This window comes from Vipera berus, assembly GCF_964194415.1.
Source record: "Vipera berus genome assembly, chromosome: 4".
Classification (NCBI taxonomy): domain Eukaryota; kingdom Metazoa; phylum Chordata; class Lepidosauria; order Squamata; family Viperidae; genus Vipera; species Vipera berus.
The window spans coordinates 55,677,787-55,691,582 of NC_138206.1; the positions used below are offsets into that span (position 1 = coordinate 55,677,787).

General features: G+C 39.1%; 1 long non-coding RNA gene across 2 annotated transcripts in view; it reads left to right on the forward strand.

Annotated features, from left to right (window-relative positions):
* LOC308667706 overlaps nucleotides 1–13,796 on the forward strand; it is a 45,705-nt gene that overhangs the window by 16,006 nt on the left and 15,903 nt on the right. For both annotated transcript variants that reach the window (XR_014026348.1, XR_014026349.1), the window contains one exon: nucleotides 5,077–5,138. This is a non-coding gene — a long non-coding RNA (uncharacterized lncRNA). The remainder of the gene's footprint in view (nucleotides 1–5,076; nucleotides 5,139–13,796) is intronic.

Here is a 13,796-nt window from a genome sequence, read left to right on the forward strand (position 1 = left end):
TCAGTAGTATACCTGATGGTCATATGAATTAAATTCACCCATTCCTGTCCATTTTAGTTCGCTGATACCTAAGATGTCGATGTTCAGTCTTGTCATCTCTTGTTTGACCACGTCCAGCTTTCCTTGTTTCATGGATCTTACATTCCAGGTTCCTATGGAGAAAAAATCTTTACAGCATCGGACCAGATTTCACCACCAGATACATCCACAGCTGAGCGTCCTTTTGACTTTGGCCCAGTTGCTTCATTCTTTCTGGTGCTACTAGTACTAGCCCTCTGCTCTTCCCCAGTAGCATATTTTTTTGCCTTTTGGTACTGTCCATGGGGTTTTCATGGCAAAGATACTGGAGTGGGTTGCCATTTCCTTCTCCAGTGGATCACGTTTTGTCAGAACTCTCTACTATGACCTGTCTGTCTTGGGTGGCCCTGCACGGCATAGCTCATAGCTTCATTGAATTATGCAAGCCCCTTCGCCACAACAAGGCAGTAATCCATGAAGGGGTCATACCACTAGTTTTATTTTATTAATTTTATTTTTAGAGGTTTTCACAGGAAGAACTTTGAAATAATAAACCTGGTTTGGTCAGTTCAGTATTGGAGATGTAGAGCAGGGCTTTTCAACCTTTTCACCCATTGTACCACTTTTAGGATATGGCAACATCCGAGTACCACCAGGCGCCTAGCAAGGTGTCAAAAACTTGATGACTCCCCCCAAAAAGGAAAAAAAGTGATGAAGTACAGGTAGTCCTTGACTTACAACAGTTCGCTTAGTGACTGTTCGAAGTTACTATGGGACTGAAAAAAGTGCCCCCCAAGCTACAGCCGAGCAAGACACCTGCCTGCCTGCCCAGCAGCGCTCTTCCTCCTGTCCGAGGTTTTCATTGTTGTGAGCATTTCTGTTAAGGATTGGCAGCAGGGTGGGATGGGGGGTGTTTAGTTTTTATTCCCCCCGTCTTCTGGGTGGTTGCAGCAGGTTTTGGTCACTTCACATGACCCTGGGACACTGTGACCGTCATAAATATGAATCAGTTGCCAAGCATCTGAATGTAAATCACAAGATCCTGGAGATGATGCAACATTCCAGCTGATGGGCGCTTCTTCTGGGCTCAGAAGTGCCAGGATCAGCACTGAGTTCCAGCTGAAGCCTGGTGCTTCTGCTGAGCCCTGACAGCCCTGCAGCTCCATTACTCTTAAGGTACAGCTTATTTATTTTGGAAATAGCTAGAAATTAAAAAGTCAGTGGGAACATTCCCTCTGGAAATACAGCTTTGGATGCCATGGGCATTTAAAAAAAACACCTCTCCCCCCCTTTTAAATGAATTCACCAACCATCTCAGCAGAATTCAGCAACATTTAGGCTGCAGTTCTGATTAATTGAGCATATGGGAACACAAAAAGTTTGGGCCTAAGAGGTTCGTTCCTATTGCCAATATCCTTTTGGCAGCCTGCCAAACAAATGTTTGTAAAGACAACCAAAACAAATTCACAACAGTCTCAAAGTCCTGAGTCCTTCGGGAAAAGGGCAGTATAGAAATTCAATCAATCAATCAATCAATCAATCAATCAATCAATCAATCAATAAAGGGTTTCATAAGACAGAAGAGAACTGTTAGATGGACTGATGATGAAAAGCATTAGATGGAATGAAGGTTGATTATGCTGCTGTGAATGATGACTTATTGATTACCCTGGAAGCTTTGTAGATCCTGCAGCAAATTCTAGGAGGCAATTGGCATGTTACAATCTGCTGCAGATTTATTATGCTGGTCTTTGTCCCTGTTGTAGAAGTCCCCATCAAGAGACAAGGGAGAAAGGAAAATTAAGTTATCATATTACTTTAGCTGCTGAGTGACAATCTAAGCTAAGGGCAATTCTGGACAGCATCTTATGCTATTTACCTTCCCTTCTGCTCCCAACTATTTCTTAAGTCACTTTCAGAAATGAGTTGGATTGGATTGACAATGGGTCTGGCTCTCTACCCAGACTATGGCCACTGCAAGACCTGATTGGTTATTCCCTTGTTTCTTATCCTTCCAATCCATGCAGGGAAGGCAAGTCCTGCTGTCTATCTGACTTCAGTCTACTATTGTCTGCTTTTTTCCTTTGGCAATTGTTTTCTCCTCACTAGCTTCCTTTGCTTTCTCAGATGTTTGCATACAAGCCTTTACATCCTGTTCCCACATGTCTCCTTTGACAGTAGCAGATCGTTTCTTTTAGGGTTTCTTTCCCTTAGGGCAGGGGTCTTCAAACTCGGCCCTTTTATGACTCATGAACTTCAACTCCCAGAATTCCTCAGCCAGCATGCCTGGCTGAGAAATTCTGGGAGTTGAAGTCCATGAGTCATAAAAGGGCCGAGTTTGAAGACCTCTGCCTTAGGGTATCATTGTGACTCCAATGCTAGACTATGCAAAGCAACAGAGTGCAACATAAAGATGTTTTTAAAAATTAAGGGAGGAAAAGTTACACTACTATGGGGGTGGGGGGGGTGGGGAGTAAGAGAAAAAACCCCAACCAGTCTGGGAAGAAACCAAAATGTGTCCATTGAGAGATATTAGGGTTAAAAGGAACACAAACGTCTAGGGTCAGGATAGTTAATTTTCACAGATTATTTTTTCATTGCAAGATGGTGATGATGATGATGATGATGAAATTTTAGAAAACAACTGCAATGGGATGAGAGTGGGAAGACTGGAGGAAAGTAAAAAAAATATTAATGGGTGTAAATAGCCTATTCATAGAGATGGTTGAAAAAGATTTATTGAGCAAAATTGTTGGAAATGACTGTCCTAGGTTTGAGGTCCCCACTCTAGTGGTCAAGAAAACAATGTGAGGGGGTTTTTTTTTGGTATCCATTTGGTTTTATGCCCCATCTTCCTCTTTTACTTTTTAAAATAATAATAATAATAATAATCTTAATTTAAAAAATAGGAAACTGGAATCCTATAAATCAACATACTATTTTTTATCATTCTCCTTCCCAAGAAAGCTTTGAGGCTTTCAATATCACAACATAACCTCTGCCATTTATGTCCCGAGAACTGCAGTCCCAGGCATTTGGTTGCAAAGGGGGCATTAGAAGGGAAAACCTGCAACCAGATCATATGGATGTTACTAACAATGATTTATAGCAACAAAATTACCTCTGAATTATATCCCAATAAACCTTGGTTCTTTGACTCTAACATTGGAGTCAAGTTTCACTGTCAAATACATTTTTGTTAGAGAACTAACAGTTTCTTCTTAGGATAATGGTTATCAGGAGAAGCGCTTACTTAAAATAGAGTATCATATCAGTTACTTTGCAGTGACAAAAACAGGAAGAGTATTCTGCCAAGAAGGAGGCTGACTAAGCACCAGTCAGCTAAATAAACTAAGCAAAAGTTTGCCTTAGCAAATACTGTTGCAGCTAGATAATTTTAAATCCCAGACTTGTTGTTCTTAAGCTCTCCATGCTTACTGGCCTCATTGTGCATGTTTTTCAACTGCTTTTACCCTTTTGGTACAGTATACATTTTTCTGGCTCCTGTTTGGTTATTTGGCCCAGATTGGGCTGCAGAATTTTAGATTTGAGCCATGAGGTCCCATCTTAATGTAAATCTAGGTATATGTTGAAGTTTTTATCTAGGAATTTTCTGGGACAAAGACAAAACAAGATTAGAAGAAACATGGTATAACTTGACAATATTAGCATTCTGGATTTTAAGAATTTGAAAAAAAATGTACATGCTTTCAAAACAGTTTGACTCTGTCCAGGCCTAATTAATCCTCTCTAGTCTCCTAAATAGAAACAGAGATGAACCTCATTAGTATTTAGAGGAGAAACCAACAGAAATTATGAAAAGTAGTGAACTAGACTGAGGTCTAAAAAAATCTGAGAAGACTCATGCTGGCATTAAGAAAGGTCAGAGGTGAAGTGCATATACTTACCAGGAAACAGAGCTTTATTTAAAATCTTGTTCAGAATTAACGTCTGTTCAGAAACTTTATTCAGATGAGTTCAATAGGATTCATTACTACTTGATGTAGTTAAGATCGCAGTCTTGGTTTTACCTCAAAATAACTAATTCAAAAATCACCATAAAATGACGATCCATTTATGCTGAACATTATTTCATTAAGCTAACCTGTTGCTCTTTCACAATAGTATTTAGTATTTTAGTTAGTCATTTAGCAGAAAAAGATATTTCTCTCTCTCTTTAATTTCTCCTTAGCTCACAATGTCCCCATAATGCCTCCATAACATAACTATTATTACTTCTTCTGCTACTACTCATCTTCTCAAAGTGTACGAGGACTGCTAGGATGTCTTTTAAAATAACTCCATAACAGTTGGAAAGTCTAAAATGTCATTTTGTTTTAAATACTTTTTGTATTTGATTTTTTCCCTTTTTTATAGCACACCATGTGGGGTGTGGAATAATTTTACTGATGTGTTTGTATATTCAAGATGGATCTGGCAATTGCCTCCTTCCCTTGTTCTTTATTTCTTTTTTTACATTATTTTGTACCATGGAAAGTTAATGGCTATGGATTTCCCTTTATGTGTAAGGATGTTAAAAAAATCTATAGAAAAAATCCTTTTCTTTAAGAAGGTCACAAATGATAAAGCAGTTCAGTGAGGAAGATGGTTTATGTGGTAATTCTAAACATGTAAGATTTTTATATAAATCAACTTTTGTTCCAAGCTGATAACTGAAAAATAATTTCAGATAAAGAGGGCTGTTTTTTGTAAATACTTGTTGACTGAGATATTGTGAGAGTTGTTGATAGACAAAAATATGATTACTTCATAATTGTTTTTCACATTTTTATATTACACCATCTTATTAGGAGAAAATTTGAATCAAGTTTCCAGATCCTTTTATAGATCACTGACATAGAACTAACCTCAAATAATATTCTTAGATTCATAATATGTTGCAGGATTTTGTGTATGAATTTAACATAATGGATATTTAGTGTTTGTTTTCAATGTGAAGGAAACTTTCTTCCTTTCAGCACATAAATTTGTTTTCATTTAAATTATTCCTGATATGTCAGTTAAAGGTATCTGATATAGTTATTATATTTATTTCAGACACACTTTTGTCATGTGATGGTTGCACCACTGGAAAACTTGAAGGACCAGGTTAAGGACAGGTAATTCTGGAGAAAAATGATCTATGCAGTTGTTAAGATCTGTTTTGATAGGAATAGCAATAGCACCTATATACTGCTTCATAGTGCTTTACAGCCCTCTCTAAGCCCTCATTTTACTGACCTCAGAAGGATGGAAGGTTGAGTCAACTTTGAGCTGATGAGACTTAAACTGCCAAACTGCTGGCAGCTGGCAGTCAGCACAAGTAGCCTGCAGTACTGTATTCTAACCACTGCGCCACCAGGGCTCATGATGGAAGGTAATTATCATCACAATCATCATGCTTTCATGAAATTAACAGTCTCATTTGATAATATATACATTTTTCAAATGGTCTTTAAATATACTTTTGATGAATAACAATTATTTTATTAAGCAAATGAAAGGAGATGGTAGGGTTCCCCCCCCTTATACTAGGGACTTGATATCACTGTTTTTGGTATGGAATACAGCAAAAGCCATTATTTGAGATTGCATTCATGCTCTCACATCAACAAAAAGAAACAATGATTAGATAAAAATCTGTTGCCAGCTTTTGAAAGAAAAAAGATAAACACTGCAAATACTTTTTGTGTCCCCTTCATCTCCTGGGTAGCTCACATCTTTGGTCTATATATCACGAGTATTCAATCTTCTGGCTTGCCTGGGCTGCACTGAGTGAAGAGGAATTGTCTTGGGTCACATATATAATAGAAGTAATGTGTAGTATTTTATGGTGGGTTCCCGGTCAATAAGGGACAGCAGGCTTGGGTGCAATCAGCTGTTTATTCATCTCCACAGGAACAGCTTAGTGCATTTTAAAAACCCCTTATATAGTCCCTCTGGTGAGCTCCTGGCCAATCCCTGTCTGTGGATTTTCCTGCCGCTTCCGTTCTTGACCAATCCCGGGCGACCGCGTATGGAGCTGTCAGCTCGCAGCTGTTATCAGTAGCTGTCAGTGGTAGCCGCGTGTGGAGCTGTCTGCTGTCAAAGAACTGTCAAACATGCGATCTTCCATTGTAACCATTAAATGACTTTAAACAAACATATATTACATAATGTAAATAAAACACATAATAATGTTAAAAGTTTACCAGACTAGGAAACCAAAGTCATGCAGGCCAAAGCTACTTTTATTATAAGATTATAATAACAGAAACTTTATAGTCTGAATACATTTATGCCCTTTATCTTTGTGAGAACTAAGAAGGGTCATGTCTGAGATTTTTTCTCAGGTTACAGTTTTGCACTAGACTCAGGTTTCTTTTATCTGACTGTTGTCTTGGTAACAGCTTTTCCTCCTGTCCCTCAAAGTAACTTTTTTGCCCATTACATCAATCAGCATGATGAATTATACCCAGAAGCTAACTGGTAACCAGTTCATTTCACCAACTAGTGGGATCCCTTGTGTATAATACAGCACCCGCACTACTGCCTTCTGGACCAGCTCCATGCTAGAATACATTACAGTAATCTAATCTTGGTTGATCAATGCATGAGCGACTTGATGGAACAACCAAGGAACAGAATCAACTTACAGCAGAAGACAGAGCAGCCCTCAGAAACCTACCTGCAGAAAAAGGCCAAACCACAGTGATTATGAACGGAGCACAATACCAACAAAAAGCAAAAGAAATACTCAAGGACAAAGAAACCTACATCCCTGTGAACACCACTAGAATACAAAAGCTAGACAACCAGATCAAGAGAACTCTCAGTCAGCTCACTACGAAAGGCCAAATTGCCAAAGAAAAACAGTGGCAGATGCGAAGCAGTGGACCTATCTTCCCACACTTCTATAGACACCCAAAAATACACAAACCTGGCATACTCCCCCCACCCGTCCAATTGTATCTCTATCAGGATCCCGTACATACAACATTGCAAAAGAACTAACTGTTCTGTACCAGCCTACTACCGGCCCTGCAGATAAGGCAGGGACAACCCCTTTTACAAGAAGGCAAGAGGCTGGAACTAAGCCTGCCAAATTTATGAACACAAAAGCAAATAGAGCAAAACAAGACACGAACCATGAAACAGGAACTATTCAAACGGTTGCCTTCAGCAAACCAGCCCTCCCACGCATTCCCCTTTTAAACAGTTCAGGGCGTGGCTTCTCTCTGCCTCCTTCTGAGGTGCCCCATTGCCTTCCTCTGTTTACTCCTGATTGACTGCCTCCTGTGTCGGGCGTCCTTGAACAGGGCCAGCTGTGGGTCATCTTCATCCACGCTGTCAGGCTCACACAGCTGGGTCTGCGTCGTAACCAGGTGGGAGGGGCCTGGCTGAGGGCTCTCATCAGCAAGCTCTCCAACCCCCTCAGCAACCTCTCCAACACCCCCCTCCTCCTCCTCTGAATCGTCCGACCCAAATGCCGAACCCACAGGCTGACCCTGAATCACAACACTAACAAGAAAGCTTGGGCATCTCACAAGCGGAAGCCAACACTCCATTAACTCTCCACTATATGGTGTCTTCAAACAATCAGGAATGTGTGACTATAGATGATCCAGAATTAGCCAAAATAATAATAATAATAAAAAAACCTTGACTGCTTTGCTCCACAGCACACCTGACTTAACTGAATACACAAAAATGAAAGGAGAGAATATTACTGCAAAAAGAAATGATTTTGTTTTAAGTTGAGGCAGATTTAAATATAATTCCTTTAGCTAATATTTTGACAACAATGTCCTTTTAGGATCTGCAAAGCAAGAGTGATAATGAAAATATGCAATGGTCTAATATTTAATTAGCCTAATTTTATAATTAAAGAGTAGTGATAGACAGCTTGAAGTAAGGACCCTGGCATCTTATTTAGTTGTTAAACACTTCTCATATTAAATAACATAGGATGCTGGAGCCAATTGTCTGGAAAGAAAAGATTTTATTTATATTCATTTGTAAATAATGCTTTTGCAGCCAACGCCTGTGACAACTTATAAATGTAGGAACAGATGGAGTTACTAGATTGCAACCTGGAGATGTAGCGCACCTGAAATTTTGTTATTAAAATTGAGAGCGAACCTGGGGGAAGGAGTTGGCAGAAGAAGCTGTTACTGCTTTATCTTCTGATATATAAGCAAATTTAAAGCTGCAAGCTGGGCTGAAATCTTTCCTCTGCTTTAGCATTTTTCATATAATGTCATTCTTTCTTCTGACTATGTGCAAGGAATTGAAAATTTCACTGACAGAGCAATTCTCTCCTATCCTTACCATCCTCCCCTTTTAACTTTGGGAGATTCTCTCAAACAAGATAAATTGGGTTTTCACTGGGCTGGTGGTGGATAGGAATCAGTGAATGCTCTTCTGCATTCTTTTCTAACCAATAAATCTTAAACAAAACCATGTCACTGAGAATAAGCCAGGCCTGTTACACACAAAAAACGTTTTCTGAATCAATAGGCAAATGGGAAGGTAAAGACTCTCTTGCATTCACACTACTTAAAATGTTTTGTTGTATTTTTGGGGGGGACCAAACTTGCACAGGAGGATGCATATATATGTTATGGAACAGTGTAGACAAAGAAGTGGAAAAAATGATGAAGAAGCATTTTATTATGGAAATTTGTGTGCAAAAATCCATAGATTAGGCATGCACAAAAATGTGCAATTATTACAATGCTTCTTTTTCAAAGTCATAGGATGGAACATTCTTAAAATGTTTTTTTAAAAATTAGTGGTAAGGAATGATAATAAAAGCAATACATTTGTTTTATTTGCCATTTAGTTATACATTTCCCCTTCAGCTCAAAGAGCTTGTATATGTTTTTTATTAGATATATTTGTGCTAGTTCCTGTTTGTATGTAAAGTTCTTTTACAAGCTAATGAAGTAAAAAGTACATAAAAAGCTTCACAGTATGGCAATTTTATTATTGCACATCTTATGAGAAAATTGTTATTTCACATGTCCCACCCATTCATCTCCACTGAGTAGATAATCTCAAAGGTATTTCTTAGTTCCTGTTCCTTAATTGTCCATTAACACATTCCAAATGGATTACCCAAGCATTAGTTTAACACTTTCAATCTTGATCAATATCAAATGATACTAGGGCATATATGGTCTTAACATCTATGTCCCTCATTAGTATGTATCTATTCTTCTCTTCAGACAAATATCCTGAGGAACTGTCTATGAGATTCCACCATCTTGATACTGTAATCTAACTGCATCAGTCTCACTTTATTAGCTCATTTCTAGTATATTTTTTTTTACAAAATCCGTTACTATCTAAATTAAAAACTGGAAGTTAGAAATGTTTACATCCAAATTTTGATCTCTTGATAAAAAAGGCAGAATGAAAAAAGGTCATATTTATATTCAATTCGCGTACTTTAATGTTTAGATTATATTTGGATTTTGTGTGTTGTCTGCTCATATTTTCAAAGTCATAAACTTCTATATATGTTTACATGAGCAGATAATTCTTCTGTTTGAGAAGAAAGGCTAAATTGATTGGTTAGCAAACAAATAATTTTGGGGCAATCATGCATATGGAATCTGATTTTTATGTTGAGATAGTAAGACGATTAACATACTAGTTTTTTATTTTAAAATGTCAGTTGTGCCTTATTAGTATAAGGTAAAAGTTCATGTAATCGAGTGTTTCTGGGTTCCATCAAAGGCCAGGGGGAAAAAGCACCTTCACAGAGAGGTTTAGGCATTTTCAACTTTTGCTAATTAGATATATCATTAAAGGGACTCCTAGTTAATAAGTGATTAGCATTTGTTAAGCAATTTTCAGTTATACTGTTTTTGTTTGTTTTGTGACCATTACAGCATCATTGCTGGTCTGATGAAGATAAAGTATATTTGAAGATACTGGAGAATTTAAGTAACTTTTTGAGAGAAGGAAGGGAATTTGTTCTAAGCATGCATGCTATTGATATATATGCATGTATAGTTAGGTGCCATCCATCTCCAAACTGACTCTTGGTGGTTCACAATATAATAAACAATAAAAATACAATACAAAAGAAGATGGGATCCAGTTCTTTAGATAAAGTAAAAAATACATCCAAGGACTGCCTTAATACTCAAGATGGGGGAAAATAGCCAAGTTTTCAACAGCTTAGAGAAATCCATAGGAGTCACATGAATTTCAGGGGAAATGCTACTTCAAAGGCTAGGTCCAATGACAGAGAAGACATGTTTCCTAAGACAAGGCTTTTCAACCAGTGGTATGGATACCACCTGTGGTACATTGGCACCTGGCAGGTGGTACGCGACCATCCTAGAAAAGTGGTAGTGGGGGAGGGGAGTGGTAGCACCACACAAGCCTGAGTGAGAGATGGCTGGAGCTGCAGGGCTGTCAGGCTCAGCGGAAGCACCAGGATAGGATAGGATAGCTTCTTTGGGGCTGTCAGGGCTCAGTGGAAGCGCCAGGATCAGCGCCAGGCTCAAGCTGGAGCTTGGCACTGATCCTGGCACTTCTGCTGAGCCCAGAAGAAGCGCGGATCAGCTAGAATGTTGCAGCATCTCCAGGATCTTGTGATTTACATTCAGATGCTTGGCAACTGATTCATATTTATGACGGTCACAGTGTCCCAGGGTCATGTGAAGTGACCAAAACCTGCTGCAACCACCCAGCAGACAGGGGGAATAAAAACCAACCCCCCACCCTATCCCCACTGCCAATCCTCAACACAACAATGAAAACCTTGGACAGGAGGAGGAGCGCCGCTGGGTGGGCAGATGGGTGTCTTGCTCAGCTGTAGCTTGGGGGGCACTTTTTTCAGTGCCATTGTAACTTTGAACAGTCACTAAGTGAATTGTTGTAAGTTGAGGACTACCTGTACTTCATCACTTTTTTCCTTTTTTTTTTGGTCATCAAGTTTTTGACACCTTGCTAGGCGCCTGGTGGTACTCGGAGGTTGCCATATCCTAAAAGTGGTACAATGGGTGGAAAGGTTGAAAAGCCCTGTCCTAAGAGATGGCAGAGAATAGAATAGAATAGAATAGAATAGAATAGAATAGAATAGAATAGAATAGAATAGAATAGAATAGAATAGAATAGAATAGAATAGAATAGAATAGAATAGAATAGAATAGAATAGAATAGAATATTCTTTATTGGCCAAGTATGATTAGATGCACAAGGAATTTGTCTCTGGTGCATAAGCTCTCATACAAACAACAAAGTATAAGTCATAGATCATAAATGATAGTTACAATCATAAATCATAAGATACAAACAAGTGATGTATCATAAGATACCAATAGACAGGAAGTCCCTTGAATAACCCAGCTGAACGCCATGTAGGCCTTTATAGATGATGACTGCTATTACAAGGTAGTCCAGACAAGGAGCACACCCAGGAGTATTAGCTCTATCTTTATTGTAATTACATTAAACACAATATTGCGAGTCTGAATGCACATCTCTCCCCACTCATCTTTACATTCCAAAAAACTAGGGAGGGTCCCTATTTTTGCCTGAAATAACAGTAAAAAATACCTTATCCAGTTCCTTAGGAATCACCAACTAGAATTCATCTCAGATTGCACTACAAAATTGCCACTCTACAGAATTTTGGAGCAATCTGTTTTCTTCTTGGTGAGCATTGCCTCTACTCCATTGGCAAGATTCCTGCCTCTAGCTTTATGGTTCTTTATGTTTTGAAGCTGGTGGCCATTAGGACATTTGTAAGCAGCTCACATTGCTTTTTTTGTGAGAGTAGAAACAGTGGTAGAGATCAACAGTGGAGATGCCCTCTGGTTGTCAAAGAGTCTTGATTTTTTTGAGAGAAAAGGGCAGTTCTTCCTGCACCTGCTGATTCTCTGCTGAATATCCAAAACTCTCATCTCAAAAGGAGATTTCATTAAATTTTAGTTCTGTGGCATATTATTATATTTCATAAAAATTATTTCAAGATAAAGAAATATTACTTCAGTTTGATTTGTTCTAGACTGAAGAAATTATGCTGGTTTGAAAGCCTAGATGAAGTTAATATGTTTTGGCTGAAAAGGCAGAATTAAAAGCTAAGTTAAATTATCTGTTTAGTTTCATGATCCATGACAGTTTATATTGGATGAACAATGCAGATGTTAAGGATATAAAGCATATAAATAGGAGCTATGAAAATGACTGTAATGTTTACTTGCTTACTAATCTGTGGGTAAATGGATAATTGATAGGTAGGAGAATGCACAAAGAATGGAATGCAGATTTCAGAAAACATATGTTTTGTAACACTAAGGAAGGTAAACATAGCAGTACACAATATTGAAATTTTGATATAATGAAAGGCTAAACTATCACCTCATGACATATGTTCAGAGATATTTTATGTCTCATTCTTGGGCCAATAATCTACAAGGCAGATTAGGAAAATGCGGAGGTGTGAGACTGATGACAAATTGTGTTAAGTCGTGGGCTCTTGGGAGCAGGAATGATGACACGAGGCTGAGTACAGAATAACTCATGCTTTTATTCTTGCTGGAACTGTACTGAAGGCTTGGGCCGCAACCAACCACAATATATAGACTAACCCCTAGGCGGCAGCCAATAGGGTTGAACCCACTCTTGCCGCCTGAGCTAACCAATTGCAGGCCTGGAGACAGCTTGTCTGGGTTGCTGGAGAGCCATTAGCCTCTCCAGCAACGCACGTGGTGTAACACCACAAGCCAAATACATAACACTTCTCCCCTCTTAGATCAGACTATGACACCCTTGAATAGTCTTAACAGCTGTCAAGACTTATTAATCAACTCCCAACACTATAGTGATAACAATAAAAATAATAAAAAATATTAAATCATAAATTCACTGTGGCTACAATGACATTAACAATGTCTGAACAAGCTTACCAATGCAGTTAGAACTACAATGAGCTTAAACAACATCTCATGAACAGGCTTACATTGCAGTAAAGGCAGTTTCACAATGCACAAGTTTCTGTAGTTAGTGGTACAAGTTTCACAACACAATACATTCTTTATTTAACAATGTAATCCGTGAGATACACAGGAGGCTTGTGTGGCCTTGAGGAATGTCTTGGAGTTCCCATCACTTTGTGGTCTACCAACTTACCCAGCGGGCTGGGTAGACCCATGTCCCTTTGTGCTCCAGTGTCAAGGGGAATCAAAATGCTCTGGCTGGCCTCACCAGGTTGGCCCACCCCAGAGTCAGTCTGTTCTGCAGAGTAGGCACAGCGGTTGCTGAGGTTTGGCTGGCTTGCTTGGTAAGGGGTTCCATGTTGCACTTCCGTGCTTCCCGGTTCATCCTCAAATTCCACCTCTGCTGACAAGGGAAAACCCTGGTGGTTCCAGTGAGGGATGTCTTGGCTGCAAGTTTAAGGACTTTGGGAGGGACTTATGCTGTAGTCCTCACTTAGTGACCATTCTGGAAACCTTTTCCTGAGTTGGTCGATGTGTCTTCTGACCAGTCGCCCTCCCTCCAACCCCACTTCATAAGATAGGGGACCAGATGCCTTGGTTATCTGACCAGGAACCCATAAATTCCCGTGATCATAGTTCCTGGCCCAAACCCAATCACCCATGTACAGGCCCCTCGGGGATTTTGGTCTAGAGGCTTCTGTTGCCACTCTATCTGGATGCAACCTGTCCAGTTTAGTAATTATTATTTATTATTTATTTATTTATTAATTTAATTTATATACCGCCCTTCTCCTGAAGGACTCAGGGCGGTGAACAGGGCAATACATAAAAACAAGATAC